Source organism: Ictidomys tridecemlineatus, chromosome 4, assembly GCF_052094955.1.
Source record: "Ictidomys tridecemlineatus isolate mIctTri1 chromosome 4, mIctTri1.hap1, whole genome shotgun sequence".
NCBI classification, from domain to species: Eukaryota; Metazoa; Chordata; class Mammalia; order Rodentia; family Sciuridae; genus Ictidomys; species Ictidomys tridecemlineatus.
The window spans coordinates 162,037,214-162,053,895 of record NC_135480.1 but is presented as its reverse complement, the minus strand read 5'-3'; the positions used below and the strand labels follow the sequence as shown (position 1 = coordinate 162,053,895).

Sequence of the window (16,682 nt, the reverse complement as noted above, 5' to 3'; positions counted from 1 at the left end):
TAGAGCATTTGGACAGAGAGATGGCATATCAGATTGCCATTTTAAAATGATCATTATGGCTTCTATAAAGGATCGACCATAAACAAGAAGGAACAAAGGAGAGGTGTTAGGTGATTATTGCAAAAACCCAGGGGAGAAGTGTCCTAGCACTGGAGATGACAGAAGAGTCCATGCTTTAGATATATAAATTTTTATATATGTAAATATTAATACACACACACACACACAGAACACTTGTTTTTTATATTTGACCATAATTACTGAGGTATGGTTGACAAACAAGCACTATGGATGCTTAGGGTGTACATATGGTATTTTTATTATATATATATATAACTTAAATAACATAATCAAGCTAATTAAAATATCCAGCCAGATGCCGTGGCACACATGTGGCACACATCTGTAATCCCAGCCACTCATGAGGCTGAGGCAGGAGGATCACAAGTTCAAAGCCAGCCTCAGCAACTTAGCAAGGCCTTGTCTCAAAATAAAAAATAAAAAAGGTCTGGGATACCAAAAAAAAAAAAAAAATACATCACCTGGTTACCATCGTGTGTGTGTGTTTATTGAGAACATCAAGATCTCCTCTCAATAAATTTGAAGTACTCATTATTATTAAACTATGTTACCATTTTATATATCAGGTCTTCACTTGGTCAAAAAGTATAAACCTTCAATTGTAAGATAAATAAGTGCTTCAGATACATTTTCTGGCTAGGGATATTGCTCAGTTAGTAGTGCTTGCTGCCCACACAAGGCCCTGGGTTCAAAGGATGGTTCCAAGGTTTTGGGGTCAGATAACTAGAAAAAGCAATCATTTACTGAGATGCAAAAGACTAAAGAAGTCATCTGTCTGTCTTTAAAATAAGTCAGCAATTAGGCTGGGGTTGTGGCTCAGTGGCAGAGCTCTTGCCTTGCACATGTGTGGCACTGGGTTTGCTCATCAACACAACATTAAATAAACAAAGTAAAGATATTATGTCCATATATAACTAAAAAAATAAAATAAAAATAAGTCAGCAATGTATGAGTATCCTGAATGATTTTTACCCATGTCATCCAAGAAAGGACACATGACAACAGGATGCAAAGTACAGAGTGTTCAAGCTTCTTCTACTTCTCTGTTTTATTTGGGGTCCATCTTGACTCACACAACAAATGTTAAAATTTGTACACTTAGCTACAGGCTGGATTTTCTCTGAATTCAAACCCAATTCCAAGGCTGCCATCAATATCTGCCCTGCTCCCAGCTACTTTCCAATCCCTCTAAGGCCTCACTGACCCTCTAAGGCCCAGCTGTCCCATACAGCTTAAAAATCCTATAAACTATAAACAAAGAGATACAGGGAAGGAGATAGAGGTGACAGGCGAATTCAGATAGTCCTCACTTCCCCACCTTAATTCACTGTCCATTCCATATCTCCTTCAAATTTGATGTCAAATGTTCACATGAAGTATAAGATAGGGAGATAGGAAAATTGATGAAGAAAGTAAAGAGTTTTAAAATGCATTTATTTCTTTAAAAATCTTTAAGGATATGAAGTCACCTTGTTAAAATATAATGAATCATCAATTGATGCCTAAACTATAAGCTTAAAGGATGATAGAAAACTTCGTACTAGAAGCAACAGAATGACACCATCTGACCCCACTGATTCATCTTAGCATCCCCAAAAGAAACCCAGACATTGTGTCTTCATTAGTTAACAGGATATACGTGGAACCCCTTAAGAATATTCAACATGGATCTACATAGCTCTCTATATTTAACTAACAATTTACAGTAAATACATGAAATAAAAAAAAAAGATAAAGAACACCATTTGCCTTTTACATTTTACAGGACAAATGACTGTTTCTCCAACAAATCAATGACAAAGGGAAAAGAAGGAGTAAAGGGTTGTGGCACAGTGATATAACTCTTGCCTTGCATGTGTGAGGTGTTGGGTTCGATCCTCAGCACCATACAAAAATAAATGAAAAAATAAAGGCATTGCATTCATCTATGACTAAAAATATATATATATTTAAAGAAAAGAAGGGGTAAAGGGATTGACACAGAGTAAGTTACTTGAAAGACATATAGCCAAATATATAATTTGGAAAATTTATTTGAATTCTGATTCCAAATTATCAACTATAATATGATACCAATGGCACAACTGACAATTCTAAAATATGGACTACTAGAGAATATTAAGGAATTGGTGTAAATTTTCTTACATGATAATAATGTAATAATTATATTTAAGAGGAAAAGTCCTTATTATTTAAAAATAATTACTTTTTAAATAGTAACTACAGCAGAAAAAAATTGTATAGAATGAGACTGACAAAATGATTTTATTATACTCTCTATTTATGTGTATGTCTAAAATTTTCCACAGTAAGATATTTTTAAGAATAAATAAAAATAGGGGAGGGGGCTGGGGTATAGATCAGTCAATAGAGTGCTTGCTTCACATGCACAAGGCCCTGGGTTCAATCCTCAGCACCACCAAAAATAAAAAATAAATGGGGGAAAAAACTAGACATTGTAAGACTGTAATATGAACTATTAAAAAATTATTTTCATGCACAACTCCTAATGTGTGTGAATGAAGATTTCCTTAATAGTATGCAACAAAACCAAAATGAGGCACTTAAGAGATTATTAGTTTTATTCATAATCATTAATTTCAAATGTCATGCTCATTATAAGAACCTTGCATTTCAGACTGATTTTATAATAATATTATTCTATAAATTTAAAATAGCTTGTATTTTTGAATAATATAAAACATCTCTTCTGAAGTTCTCATAAGACATTTATAGAGAAGGGAAGGCTGGGGATATAGCTCAGTTGGTAGAGAACTTGCTTTTCATGTACAAAGCTCTAGTTTCAATCCCCAGTACCCCCCCCCACACACACACACACACACAAAAGATTGAAAATCTTCTGCTTTAGATTATCCCATCCCTTTCACATATTAATTGTTTCAACATTGCTAGGGATTTCTGTTTGTTTTGGGAGTTTTTTGTTTGTTCTCTTTTGTTTTACAGTGCTGGGGATAAAACCAGGTTCTTGCACATCCTAGGCAAATGCTCTCCACTGAGTCATTCCCCCAGACTTCAGCTTCTCTTTGAACAAAAATGTTATGATTTGCAACTTAAAGTGCAGATGTTGCTATGAAGTACCATGAGCAGGTAGTCTATGCAGTTGAGCAGAGACCAAGAACCTGGGTACAGAACACTAACTAGCAACCCTTTAAAAAAAAAAAAAAAAGAATGTCACAAAAGTACTAGCAAGGGGGGTCCAGAAATGCACTCCAATAATAACCCAGAATCTATTCAAGAGCTTTTCCACAAAATATGGAAGAGATACATAGGTCTGAAAAAGCCTACACTATCAACAGCCTAGGTTTCAATGACTCAATCAACAGTGATTAGATGCCTGCCTGACTTGTGCCAGACTCTAAAAATTGTTCTTGTCAGGTATTTTGGTCAAGGCCAATAAAAGACAACTATCACAGCAGGTATTGGCAGAAAATCAGGAATCGAATTCCATACATCTACTAGTTATCCAAATAGAAAATTCTGAGAAAACAGTGGAAATATGGAATCTGGATTTCAAGAGAAGAGGTTCAGACTGAAAACAGAAATTTGGAACTAACAAGAAATGACTAGTATTTAAAGCTAATATTTCAAGACTGAATGAGTATTTGGTCTTTGAGTGATCCCTGAAATCCAGGGGTAAGAGGTCAGGGAAATAAGAAAGAACCAGAGAAAGAGTCTAACTTACAATTCCAGCAACTCAGGAGGCTGAGGCAGGAGGATCACAAGTTCAAGTACCAAAAAAGAAAAGAAAAGAAAGAAAAAAGTCTAAAAAGGAGCAGTGGGAATTATATGTAAAGAAAGTATGTTAAGCAGAGAATAATTTACTATCTCAAAAAATGCTGCTAAATCAAATAAGGGATGAGGTTTAAGAACAGATCTTCAGACCTTAAGGATCCACAGAAAGAACAAGGGAGCACACATGCTGACCCTTTTATTGAGGAGAAGCCATTCAAATGAGGCAAGAGGTCAAGTTTTGAGGGGCTGAGTCTAGCTTCATGATGTCTGCTGTCAGCAGGTTGACTGACATCTAGGAAGGCCACACCCTGGGGCACAGTAAGAGAAGGGGACAGACAATGGGCATTTCCATGGAACATTCTATCCTAAACAGGGCAAGGAGTAACATTACAAAGGAACAGGTAAGCATAGCTCCACCCATGGGGTTGTAGGAAGGCACACCCATGCATGCTCAAGCATGAGGACACAATTGCTGGACCTAAAGATCGGGGCTACCATCTATGGTTACCTAGGAAACCAGATCACAATGCCACACCAATCAGAAGGGAAGACAAACTGGTCATGTATTTGTCGGCCTCCCACATACATGTATGAAGACTCAACTTGGGCACCAGCCTACTTTATATACAAACAGAGATATGAAAAATTGTGGTATATATGTGTAATAAGAATTGTAATGCAAAAAAGTACATGTATAAAGACAAGAATTGGCATGAACATACTTTATACAAAGACATGAAAAATTGTGCTCTATATGTGTAATAAGAATTGTAATACATTCTGCTGTCGTGTATTTAAAAAATAAAATCAATAAAAAAAAAAAGAACAGATCCTCAGGTTTAGCAAAATTAAAAAGCCATTAGTGGGGCTGGGGTTGTGGCTCAGTGGTTGAGCATTCGCCTAGCACCTGCAAGACACTGGGTTCAATCCTCAGCACCATATTAAAAATAAATAAATAAAAAATAAAAACAAATAAACATAAAGGAAAAAAAAAAGCCATTAGTAACTCCAAGAAAAAAAACTCATTAGAGTGGTGAGAAAAGTCTGACTAACATGTGATAGAGAAAGAATGTGAGATAAGTAGTTGAACACATGAGTATAGTTTTGCCTTAAATAGAGGCAAAGAAGTTGTACAGTGGCTTGAAGGGAAAATGGAGTCCAGAAGGAATTTTTATTTTAAGATAGAAAAAAGAACAGCATATTTGTATACTTATGGATACTATTCAGCAATGAGGGAAGAATGTGATATTGCAGGAGAGACAAAGAGACACACTGGAGCCAAATCTTTAGTAGATGAAAGGAATGAGACCTAGTACACTCTTGAGGAGCTGTATTAAGAAACTCAAGCTGGGTGTAGTGGCATACACCTGTAGTTCCAATGCTCAGGGGCTGAAGCAGGAGGATCACTTGATCCCAGGAGTTTAAGTCCAGACTACAAAATATTGAGACTACATGAAGTAGGAAGAGAAGGGGGAGGAGGAAGAAAGGAAGGCAGGCAGACAGACTGTTCACTGAGACTAAAAGTCACAAAATCACAGAAGGGAAATCAGAGGTAAATGCACGCATGCCTACCTCCCACCCAGAGCAATTATCAATTTTATCAAGAAATTTTTCACACCTTTGAACCCTATCACTGAACTAAAATACTCAACCTAACCTTCTGGGCATTCTAACAGTAGATGAAAAGTATCTGCCAAAGTATTATGGAAGTTCAAAGGTCAACAAGAGGTATATTAAAGCAAAAAAGTCATTGCCTCTTTCTTTTACAAACACAAATATTCACTGGAGACTTAAAAGTTCTTTTTTAATTTAAAAACTACTATGCTAGTTCTCCTATACAACAGAAATTATATACTGACTTGATGGGTAAAAGTTGATTACAGGAAGTTTCATCAAAACTTGAAATTTCTTGAACTATTATTTGGCACTTCAAAGCTATTCATATACTTCAGAAAAGCCCTGACATCCTTAAACCCAAATCTTTCCTCTTTTCAACCTGTCTTCCTCTCTACTAACCAGTCTTCCTTCCATTCCAACATTTTGAATTTTGCTGCCATTCTATAAACTTTCTTATGTACTCAATCTATTCATTAGATGTTCCCCCTACTTTATAGGCCTAATGAAACTAAACTCTCCTTTGGTGTCCCATATCATAAAAGACTTATCATCCTTCCAAGTCCTAAGATCCAGAAGAATGTTTTCATCCTATTGGCTCTCCTACACTGTACCTTTGTGGGCATAATATCCAAGTGCCTTCATCCCTCATTCTTTGGATCACCGCCACAGGCAGTCTAAAACCTTAGAAACCTATTGTGGAAATAGTATATACAACTTCTAGCCAACTTACTAGTAATCATGAGTCATACATAGATACTTATGTAACTATACTATGTTTTGTTATACTAAACATCTATAGAGCTTAGTAATTTTTTAGAAATATACTATAATTATTGATAGCACATTTTCCAAACCCCTAATTTTTGTATAAACAATTTAATTTAACTTATGGCTTGTGAACAATATCCAAAAAGCACCATGAGGCTGTGAATAAAGTCTCAGAACTACTTTAGAAATTATTTTACCCCCAAAGCCAACTGATCTACTTGTAAGTACCATCAATCAATCAACAGATGAAAATCTACAACATCTCTATAAGCATTTTTATCTCAAAGTAACAGTTTATTCACTTTTCGTTATCAGGTTTCAATTAGAAGCATTGATCAAAATCTAGTATATGTTATACTGATACAACAATTGTTTAAAAAGACATTACATTGATAGACATTAGCCAGTTAATTAATTAACTAACATTAACCAAGTAAGCTAATAATCAAGGCAGAGGTTTTAGCTATCACTAATCTACCAAAGCAAATCTAAATGCTTTTAAAATTGCATTTTTATCAAATTGTTTCTGTACAATATCTTCATATATATTTAAAAGCCCATGATTATGACATTTCAAAATTTAGATGAGTCATAGTGCTTTCTTTGCAGGAACTGAATGTCAATCAAAATTGTAAACATGCACTTGCTTGTCAAAAAGTGAATGAAAACAGTGTTAACTGAAACAGTAAAATACATAATCACAAAATACATCCTGTGTTTTTAAAATGGTCTGTTCCCAACTGTTCACACAGTTCAGTAAATAAGCTATATGCCTCTCCTCTCCTTGAGCATCCCAAAATTACAAAATACTTCTAATTGCATCCCCACATCTTACACTAGGTGACTGAGACCATTAGATCTTTAGTGGCACAGTAGCAGGATTAAATCTCAGAGCCACTTGGTTTAAGACTTACTAAAGGTAAAAGAAAGGAAAACTGAATAAGGTACCAGAAGAGCTCTATGTTTTGTACCTAAATGTAGAGCCTAAAATTGAACTATAAAAAAGAAAGAAAAACCCATCTCAAATCTTGCCAACTCAGACAATGAAACTGGCAAATGAACTGCAAGAAAAAGCAAGGAATGTGGATTTTAGTATTCAGTATAAAACTCTGACCATCAAGGCCAGACCATCAAGGAATTCATTTAAAAAAAAAAGGGGGGGGGGTGCAATGAATGAGTGAATGACTGCATGATAACTGGCAGGATAACTTCACTGACTTCAAAATCTCCGAATTCAGAAACCAATCTGAGGCATCAGGAAGCCAGAGTTGAAATTAACTCGCGAAGGATAGTTGCAACTGCAGATGTCTGCAAATCTCTGCATACTTGTTGCGGACATTTCAAAACATGTATAAATGAAATACACACAACACACACACACACACACACATTCATATTCATATTTTCTTTCTCCCCCCTAATCCCTTTTCTTCAGGAAATTCCTGCAAGCGCAGACGAAGCCTGAGAACTAGTTCTGAAAGCAGTCTCTGCTCACCCATAAGCCTTTGCATTAAAGTGGACCTGATAAGCGTAAGAGTCCCCGGGAATGATGAGACAGTGACCCCAGGCCAGGCAGAAGGCAAGCGGAATCAGTTGCGCCGCCCCTGATTAGTAAACCTAACAAGTGTGGGGACCTTTGCAACCTGCTGCAGGTAGTTAAGCAAGGGTCACGCCAACCGGTTTTGGAGTCTGGATGCCGCTGAGTCCCACCGCAGGCATCAGAGCCAGCACTGCCAGAGTACTGTAACAGCAGAAGGCCTGGTCCTCCGGGAGTTCAGAGCTCAGACAGGTCTGGAAGAGGGCAAATAGCAGGTCCTGTCCGTTTCCTTGCCGCCCCACATTGCGACGCGGCCCTGCCACATGCTCCACTACCCGATCTCGCAGCAAAGCCCCAGGTCGCTGGGCCGCAGCCGCCCTCCACTCAAGCAAACCCAGGCCGCAGGCCGGAGCGATCCAGCGGCTGCTTATCATAGGGAAACAGCACGCGGAGAGCAGCCTATCAACCCGCAAGGCTTACCTCTCTTCTGCCACAAGCTCAGCCCCGCACCGGCTTCCTGACGTGGCCCACCCCGCCGCCCCGAAAACCTGGGGGCGGTGCTACAGGAGACAGCCAATAGACTGCAGACGTCGAGGGTATGCCCCGCCTTCTCCGACTTTGGTCCGCCCACCCCTCTGCTGGCGCGCACGCGCCTTCAAGACCAAGGCCGGGCACTGCGGCTAGAAGGCTGCATACTGGTGAGCGCGGCCCTGCAGCTAGTGTGGTGTAGGCAAAGCTGTCGCTAGTGTGCACGGCAGTGAGGGGGTATCCTAGCAGATAGGAACCTGGCTGAAGATACCACTGCAACGTGCCAGATTAGTCTGTTGGCAACCTAACCCTGTATAGCTTTGGGTGATTTCTGCAGCTATAGTGGTATTTGGATATTTTGTTAACCAGAAAGAGATCAAATCCAGGAACTTGCACATGCTAAGCCAGTCTTTTACCACTGAGCTACATCCTCAGCCCCCTCAAACCATTCTTATAAGGGCGCTAATCCCATTCATAAGAGCAGAGTCCTAAAGGCCCACCTTGCAGTGGATGTTAGCTTTCAACATGTGAATGGGGCAGAGTGGGGGTGGAAAAAACTTTAGAATGTAGAATTGACTTGACTACTTGCTGTCCATCTTGGACTAGGCTGAAAGTCCAACTTGTCACCCCCACTCCTGGGATATACTCTTTCCAAAAAGGAACTGCAATTCAGCAGGCATCATTTCACCTTTTAACTTTTTTAATCTTATCATTATACCAGACCTGTGCTAGGTGTGGGAGATACCAAGATGAAAGACACAATCCAGAGCTTCAAGGAGCCAACTCATCCTGGATACCAACTCAGCAGACACCAGGGTTATTTTGACAAGAGAGAGTTATAGATTTTTAGATCCAGAAGGAATCTCAGAAATTTGCCCATCCATGATGAAGTTTTCACTGCAAGGGACTGAAATGGGAAATGTATTGAGTTTTCACAAATACAAATTATTGTTTTTAAATTTTACCATTTGCTTAAGATTATGCTTTGATTTATTTATTTATATATATTTTTAAACATAGTCTCATTATGTTACCCAGAATGTCCTCAAATACAGTCCTGCCTCAGCCTCCCCAGTAGCTAGGAGTACAGACATGTACAATTACACCCAACTCAATCCTACCCTCACCACTTTCTGGGGGTTTAACCAAGAGCCTTATACATACTAGGCAAGGGTTCTACCTCTGAGCTACATACCCCACCTGAATTTTTTAAAGATTAGAAATGTTCTCTGACATGAAATGATAATTAGTAGAATATAATTGTTGGGAATTTTGTTTTTCTTTAAGGACCTAAAGTTGTGGGATTTTGTTTTGTTTTGTTTTGTTTTTCTTTGGTTTCATATTTTTATTTTTTTAATATTTTTTAGTTGTAGATGGACACAACATTTTGTTTATTTAACTTTTTTATGTGATGCTGGAGATTGAACCCAGTGCCTCACATGTATGTGCTAGGCAAGCGCTCTACCACAACCAAGCCCTCAAATTTTTTTTGATGTTTCACTAATTTAATTCTTTCAATTTACAAAGAGGGAGACTAAAATTTCAGAAAAACAAAGCTTCATCTTCAACGCCATAGGTGTCAAAAGAAAGACGGTTTCCTGCCTCCCCATCCAGTCCTCCTTCCACTGCAAGTCAACTGGAACTGTACACTTCATGTGCTATGCTAGAAATGTTTTAAAATAATAAAAATTCAAAAAGAAATTAAATTAAAATTAAATCATGGATTATAAACATCACAACAGATTCTAATAGGCCACCTGTGTTGTTAATACAAGAAAGGGTCGTGTGTGCTTAATTAATCTTAATAACTGAACAGTTCACTTTCCTTCAGAGCTAAAAATAAAGAATTCAGCCTAAAGGAATAGAGCTACAATTTATAGTAGGTTTGATTGAGGTAGATCTAGGAAAAGTCAGTTTGACTGACACGGGAATACCCACTGTGATGTGGATGTTGGGAGCCCTGTACAAGTGGTTCACTGAGATTCAGCCCAAGGAGAATTTCTGAGAAACAGCAGAGAGCTGGTGACCCCCTATGGAAGTTGGCAGGAGGAGGGGGGGATCAAATTTATTCTTTCAACCCACAGAAAATGATCTAGACTTAATACCAGAAGACCCAGCTTAAATGGAAATTTCAATTAAAGGATTAAAACATGCTTCAAATCTGTATATTATTTTCTCAATAGTCATAGATTTGTAAATGCTAATGAACTCTTTGCTTTTTTAAATATTCAAGATAAACCACGTCTCTAAGAGGTAGGCAGGCAGACAGTATTTCTCTGTTAAATGCCTTGTATTATTTCCCCTGAAGTAGTTAAGCAGTTAGTACTCCATTGTGTAAGACCCTTTAGATAAGTACACTTTTTGAAGTCGGTATAGAAGGGCCTATTGACTTTAACAACAACAAAAAAAGAAAGAGAGTAAGAAAAATGTGTCCACTCCCAAATCATTAGCAGAACTAAAAAGAATATGCTAACAAAAAAAAAAAAAAAGACACTGTGGTCTGATTCTGACTGTAAGGGAAGGTCATGTCACCCACAGCCTCAGGAGAGACTCAAAGCCTTGAACTCAGGCCCAAGCATGCTGAGCTGGCTGAACACGCCTACGCATTCATCAGCAGGCACAGACTGGGAGGAGAAATTCAGTACTGAATCACAGAGCTCCAGGGTCGTCGACTCATAACAGAAAGCAATCTTATTAGATGTCACTGAATGTGAGTATGTGGCTCTAATAATTCCCCATTTTTTTCAAAGTAAAAGCCAAATTTCTAGGGCTGGGAATACAGTTCAGTGGTACAGTAATTGCCTAACATACAGGTGGCCCTGGGTTCAATCTCCAGTACCTGCTCCCACAAAAACAAATATAAAAAAAAGGCAAGGTTCTTATCTTTACAAAGGCCAATAAGGCCATAATCTACTTATCCTAGCCATATGTCTTCACCCCAATATACAGAAACACACACACACACACAGACACACAAATACACACACATACACACACACACACACACACTGTTACCTCTTTGACCTTTTCTTCTGCATTCTTCCCCTGCTTCCTCATTGCTACAAGACCTTGGTACTTCCCCCAGATATCTTCATGACTCATTCCATCAGATCATTCAAGTTTTCACCAAAATATTGCCTTCTGCATAAGGCCTACTCTATTATCCAGGATCTGCACAGGAAACAGGTGTCAACATTTGAATTAGGTACTTTAATAAGGAACTGTAAACAGGGGTACAGATCAGAATTTAAAAGATCACAAGGGAGTCCCAATAACACCAGAGACCAAACATCACCTCTGAGCTGGAAGGAATAAAGGTAGGTAGTAGCTATCAAATAAGAAGAAACCTGTAGATCTAACAGGAATTGGGACTTCGGGTGAAGGAACAAAGCCAGTCCACAGTGATGCAAGAGGAAGAGAATCCAGAGAATTAATACGTTGCCCTCCCTCCTTTTCCTCTCTCCTGATTTTCTAAAGAAAGGAAAGTCTATGATGAACTTCATGCAGGTCAGCCTCCTAGGGCATAGTGAGGAGACCAAAAAAAGGTTATTCCTTGATTACCTATAATAGCTTTTGATATGTAACAAACCACTACAGAATTTAGTGGCTTAAAATCACAAATATTTATTCATTCTCAGGATCCTGAAGGTTGCTTAATTTGTTCTAACTATCTGAACTGGCTTTGCAGGTTCCTCCTAGGTCCTTTTATGTCTGTAGTCAGCTTGAAGCTTGGCTGATTAACAATGGCTCTAATTGCGTGCTTAGTGGTTTTCTCAGTGTGAGATAGGACAACCAGGGGTATGTGGCCAGGTATCTCTACTAGCTATAACCAATCAACCAATCAATTAATCACTTTTTAATAAGACTATATCAGGGGCTAGGGATGCGGCTCAAGCGGTAGCGTGCTCTCCTGGCATGCGTGCTGCTCAGGTTCAATCCTCAGCACCACATACAAACAAAGATGTTGTGTCCGCCGAAAACTAAAAAATAAATATTTAAAAAATCTCTCTCTCTCTCTCTCTCTCTCTCTCTCTCTCTCTCTCTCTCTCTCTCTCTAAAAAAAAAAAAAGACTATATCGGGTCATTTATTAGTACATTTTCTATCACTATAACAAAGTAGCTAAAGTTGAATTATTTATAAAGAAAAGAGTCTTATTCAGCTCACATTTTTGGAAACTGAAAGTCCAAGATCAGGTGCCCGCCCCTTTGACTCAGCCTCTGCATTCTTAGATATATCACAAATGGCAGATAACAACCTGGAAGTATGTGAGAGAGGAAGAGATCACAGGACAAAATGGGAACCAGGTAAGGGATTCGGGGGTCAGGCTCATTTTTTTTATAACACCATTCTCATGAGAACCAACTCAGAATCCTTGGAAAACTATCTTCATTCCTTCCAGGAGATTATCTCCAATGACCCAATCCATCTTGCACTGGGCTCTACCTTTTAAAAGTTCCACACCACCAAAGGAGGACCAGACTTCTAACACATGAACCCAGAGGGGACCTACTCCAACTATATCCAAACCATAGCTTACTAAGATCAAGATGCTTTATTTCAATGGAATTCCCATATTAAAATAATCCCAGTTTTTTTTTTTTACTTAGCAATGTTCCCAGCCCCAGGAGATGAAACATGATAGAGCTGAGCCATAAGTCAGACAATCTTTTCTGAAATGGACTAGAAGGAAATTTTGCCTTGTCTTTTTTTGTCTTTCTTCATATAATGCTTTTAATTCTTAGACCTATTGAGAGAATCCAATAAAACAAAGGATATATAAATACCTTGAGTAGATAGATAGATAGATAGATAGATAGATAGATAGATAGATAGTATATCATATTTTCTTTATCCATTTATCCATTCATGAGCATTTAGGTTGTCTCCATATCTTGGCTATTGTGAATTATTCTTCAATGAATGTGGAGTGTAGATACAACTTCAAGATACTAATTTCATTGCCTTTGAGCATACAGCAAGCAGTAGTGGTACTGCTGGATCATGAGGTTGTTCTATTTCTAATGTTTTTAAGTAGTGTTATTGAATTTTATACCTTTATTTAATTTATTTATTTTTACATAGTGCTGAGTATCAAACCCAGTACCTCACACATGCTAGGCAAGCCCTCTACCACTGAGCTATATAACTCCAGCCCTATTTCTAATTTTTAAAGACATTTTCATACTATTTTTCATAAAGAATCTACTCATGTACATTTCCACCACCAGTATTCAAGAGTTACTTTTTCTCTACCTCCTTGACAACACTTTTCACCTTTTCTAACAGTGGTGAGGTTATATCTCACTGTGATTTTGAATTTTCCTAAAGATTAGGATGTTGAGCCTTTTTTCATGTATTCAGCCATTTGTTTTTCTTTTGAGAAATGTCTATTTGTGTTCTTTGCTTATTTTTAAATCAGGTTATTTTGTTTGTTTTACTTTTTCTTAATTTGCTATTGAATTGCTTAAGTTCCTTATATATTCTGGACATTAACCCTTTTAAGGTTTTTTCTTTTTCAGTACTAGGGATTGAACCCAGGGGTGCTTTACCACTGCCACTGAGCTACATCCCAGCCATTAAAAAAAATTGTGGGGTGAGGAAGGGAAAGGGGTTGCAGTATCTCACTAAATTGCCAAGGCTGGCCTAGAACTTATGATCCTTCTGCCTCAGCATCCTGAGTCTCTGGGATTATAGGCTTGTGCCACCATACCAGGCCAGATGTATTATTTAAAATGATTTCTCCCATTCTGCAGTCTGTCTCTTCATTCTGTTGATTGCTTTCTTTGCTTAATAGAAGGGTTTTTGTTTTATTTAATTCTACTTATCTATTTTTGCTTTTGTTACCTGTGCTTTTTTTAATTTTTTTTTTAGTTGTAGATGTACGCAATACCTTTATTTTAATTATTTATTTTTATGTGGTGCTAAAGATTAAACCCAGTGCCTCACATGTGAGAGGCAAGCACTCTACCACTGAACTATGCCCCCAGGCCTTGTTACCTGTGCTTTTGATGTCATATCACAAATTCATCACCAAGGCCAATGTCAAGAAACTTTTTCCCTGTTTTCTTCTAGAAGTTTTACAGATTCAGGCCTTATGTTTCAATCTTTCATTCATTTAAAATTGATTTTTATACATGGGGTGAGACAAAGGCCCAATGTCATTCTTCTGCATGTGGACATCCAGTTTTCTCAACACTTTTTATTGAAGAGACTATCTTTTCCCCTTTGTGTGTCTGGGCATTCTTTTTTCTTTTTCATATTTCATTGTTTATTAGAGGAGAGGTTTTAAAGACACTTTAACTGTTTTGATAAGAAAATACAGATTTTTGTCGTTAAACATTTCATGATACAAATACTCTTAACCCAATAAATTGTTTACATCTAACATTTTTGTTAGAACCATTTAAAAACCTTAACCAATGTCCATTGCAATGCCTCGACTCTTAGAAATTATTAATTATATTTCTTGCATTAATTTCAAAAAGTAGTAAAAAGATTCACATGTATTATTAATGCAACAAATATTTATTGAGCACCTACTCTCTTAAATTATTAGACATACATCAATAAACAATACACATAACTCTTTACCCCATGAAGGTTAATATACAGACAGGCAGCAGCCATGAGCTGAAGATACAATCCAGGCAAGAAAAATGCTGAGTCAGATGGTAATAAACAAAGAAAAAGTTAGATAAGAGATAGAATGTTCCAGTAAGGGTAGCTTAAGCAAAGATCTTCTGTGAGAGAAAGAACTGCTTAAGGAGATCATATAGAAGGAACTTTGGAATCCTTTAGGAGCTGAGAGGGTCTGTTTGTTTTTATACCAGTATCATACTTTTTTTTTTTCTAACCTTTATTTATTTATTTATTTATTTATTTATTTATTTATTTATTTTATGTGGTGCTGAGGATTGAACCCTGGGCCTTGCACTAAGCAAGCACTCTACTGCTGAGCCACCCCCAGCCCCTATATCATATTTCTTTTTTGTTGTCGTTTTTCAGGTGCTAGGGATCAAACCTAGAGCCTCATGCATGCTAGGCAAGTGCTGTTCCATTGAACTTCATCCCCAGCTTAATGCAGTTTTTATTACTCTAGTTTTGTAATCTGTTTTGAAATCAAGAAAAACAGTGTGATGCCTCCAGTTTTATTCTTCTTCCTCAAGATTAATTTGGATTTGTGAGGTCCTTTGTGGTTCCATATCAATTTTAGGATTATTACTTCCATTTCTATAAATAATATCATTGGGATTTTCATAAGAATACATTGAATCTATAATCACTTTGGGTAGGATATACAATTTGACAATATTAATTCTTTCAATCCATGAACCCATATGTCCTTGCATTTATCTGTGTCTTCTTTAACTGGTTTTGATGTATGAAAATTTTCTTTCATCTGCATGGAGATCCAAAAATGCTATTGAAACTGTAGTTTGAGCTGGGGAAATGTATCATCTGCAGATTTTTGTGGAAATGGAAATCCTGATTCTTTTCTAAACTTTAACAGCATAGTTTGGCATTACTTGTGATTGAATTAGCATTAGTTGTTAAAATTATTTTACTGTTGTGTAAGATTTTTTATATAAGTGCTATTTGCCTTGTAATTTCATACTGAGAAACATGATCATGTATGCAGCAAAAGCTAATTTTCAAAGGCATTCATGTTCAATAATAGTGATTGAGAGAGATTTTCCTCATTCCAAAAAAAGTTCAGTTTCAGACCTATGTTCACAATATGTGGTTATATGTGGTGCCTATAATTCCAGCTCCTTGGGAAGTTGAGGAGAAAGAATCTCAAGTTCAAGGCCAGCCTTGTGGGCCACTTAGACAGAACCTGTCTCAAATATTTTTTAAAAATGTTTTTTAGGAGACTGGGAATGTACCTATATATTGATACATATATGGATCGATATATAAGTACATTCCCAATATATAGATACCTATATCTAGATATAGATATGAAATAGATATAAAGATATTCTATTGTATTCTCTCTCTTTCTATGTATATACATATATATATGTATATGTATATTTTGTATGTGTGCATATATATGTATGTATATATGTGTGTGTTTATATGTGTATGTATGTATATATATATGCGCGTATGTATAGTTGTATAGTCAAAGCCAGGGCCTCATACATGGTAGGCATATATATAATACATATATATTTGTGGTGGTAGGGATCAAACTCAGGGCCTCAGCACATGCTAGGCAGGTGCTCTACTATGACTATAATAATTTTCCCTAGCCTATAATACACATGTTGAGTGATATACTTTAATCACTGCCAAATCATCAAACTGCTGTATGATAGGGCAAAGCAGAATATTCTGGATATACTACTTTTGACATAAATTTAGAGAACTGATAACATTAATCCACCAGAG

At 37.2% G+C, this 16,682-nt stretch overlaps 1 protein-coding gene and 1 long non-coding RNA gene across 3 annotated transcripts in view; one reads left to right on the top strand and one right to left on the bottom strand.

The window, feature by feature from the left end:
- Positions 1 to 8,316, bottom strand: part of Focad (focadhesin) — a 281,898-nt gene extending 273,582 nt beyond the window's left edge. Inside the window, exon 1 of one of the 2 annotated variants that reach the window (XM_021733689.3) lies at positions 8,237 to 8,316. The gene's annotated coding sequence lies outside the window, so the exon portion shown is untranslated. The remainder of the gene's footprint in view (positions 1 to 8,236) is intronic. The other variant, XM_078047698.1, reaches the window with a different exon arrangement.
- On the top strand, positions 7,843 to 9,248 carry LOC144377295 (uncharacterized). Its single transcript, XR_013438144.1, has 2 exons — positions 7,843 to 8,454; positions 9,006 to 9,248. It is a non-coding gene; the product is annotated as an uncharacterized LOC144377295 (long non-coding RNA).
- Positions 9,249 to 16,682: the final 7,434 nt, after the last annotated feature.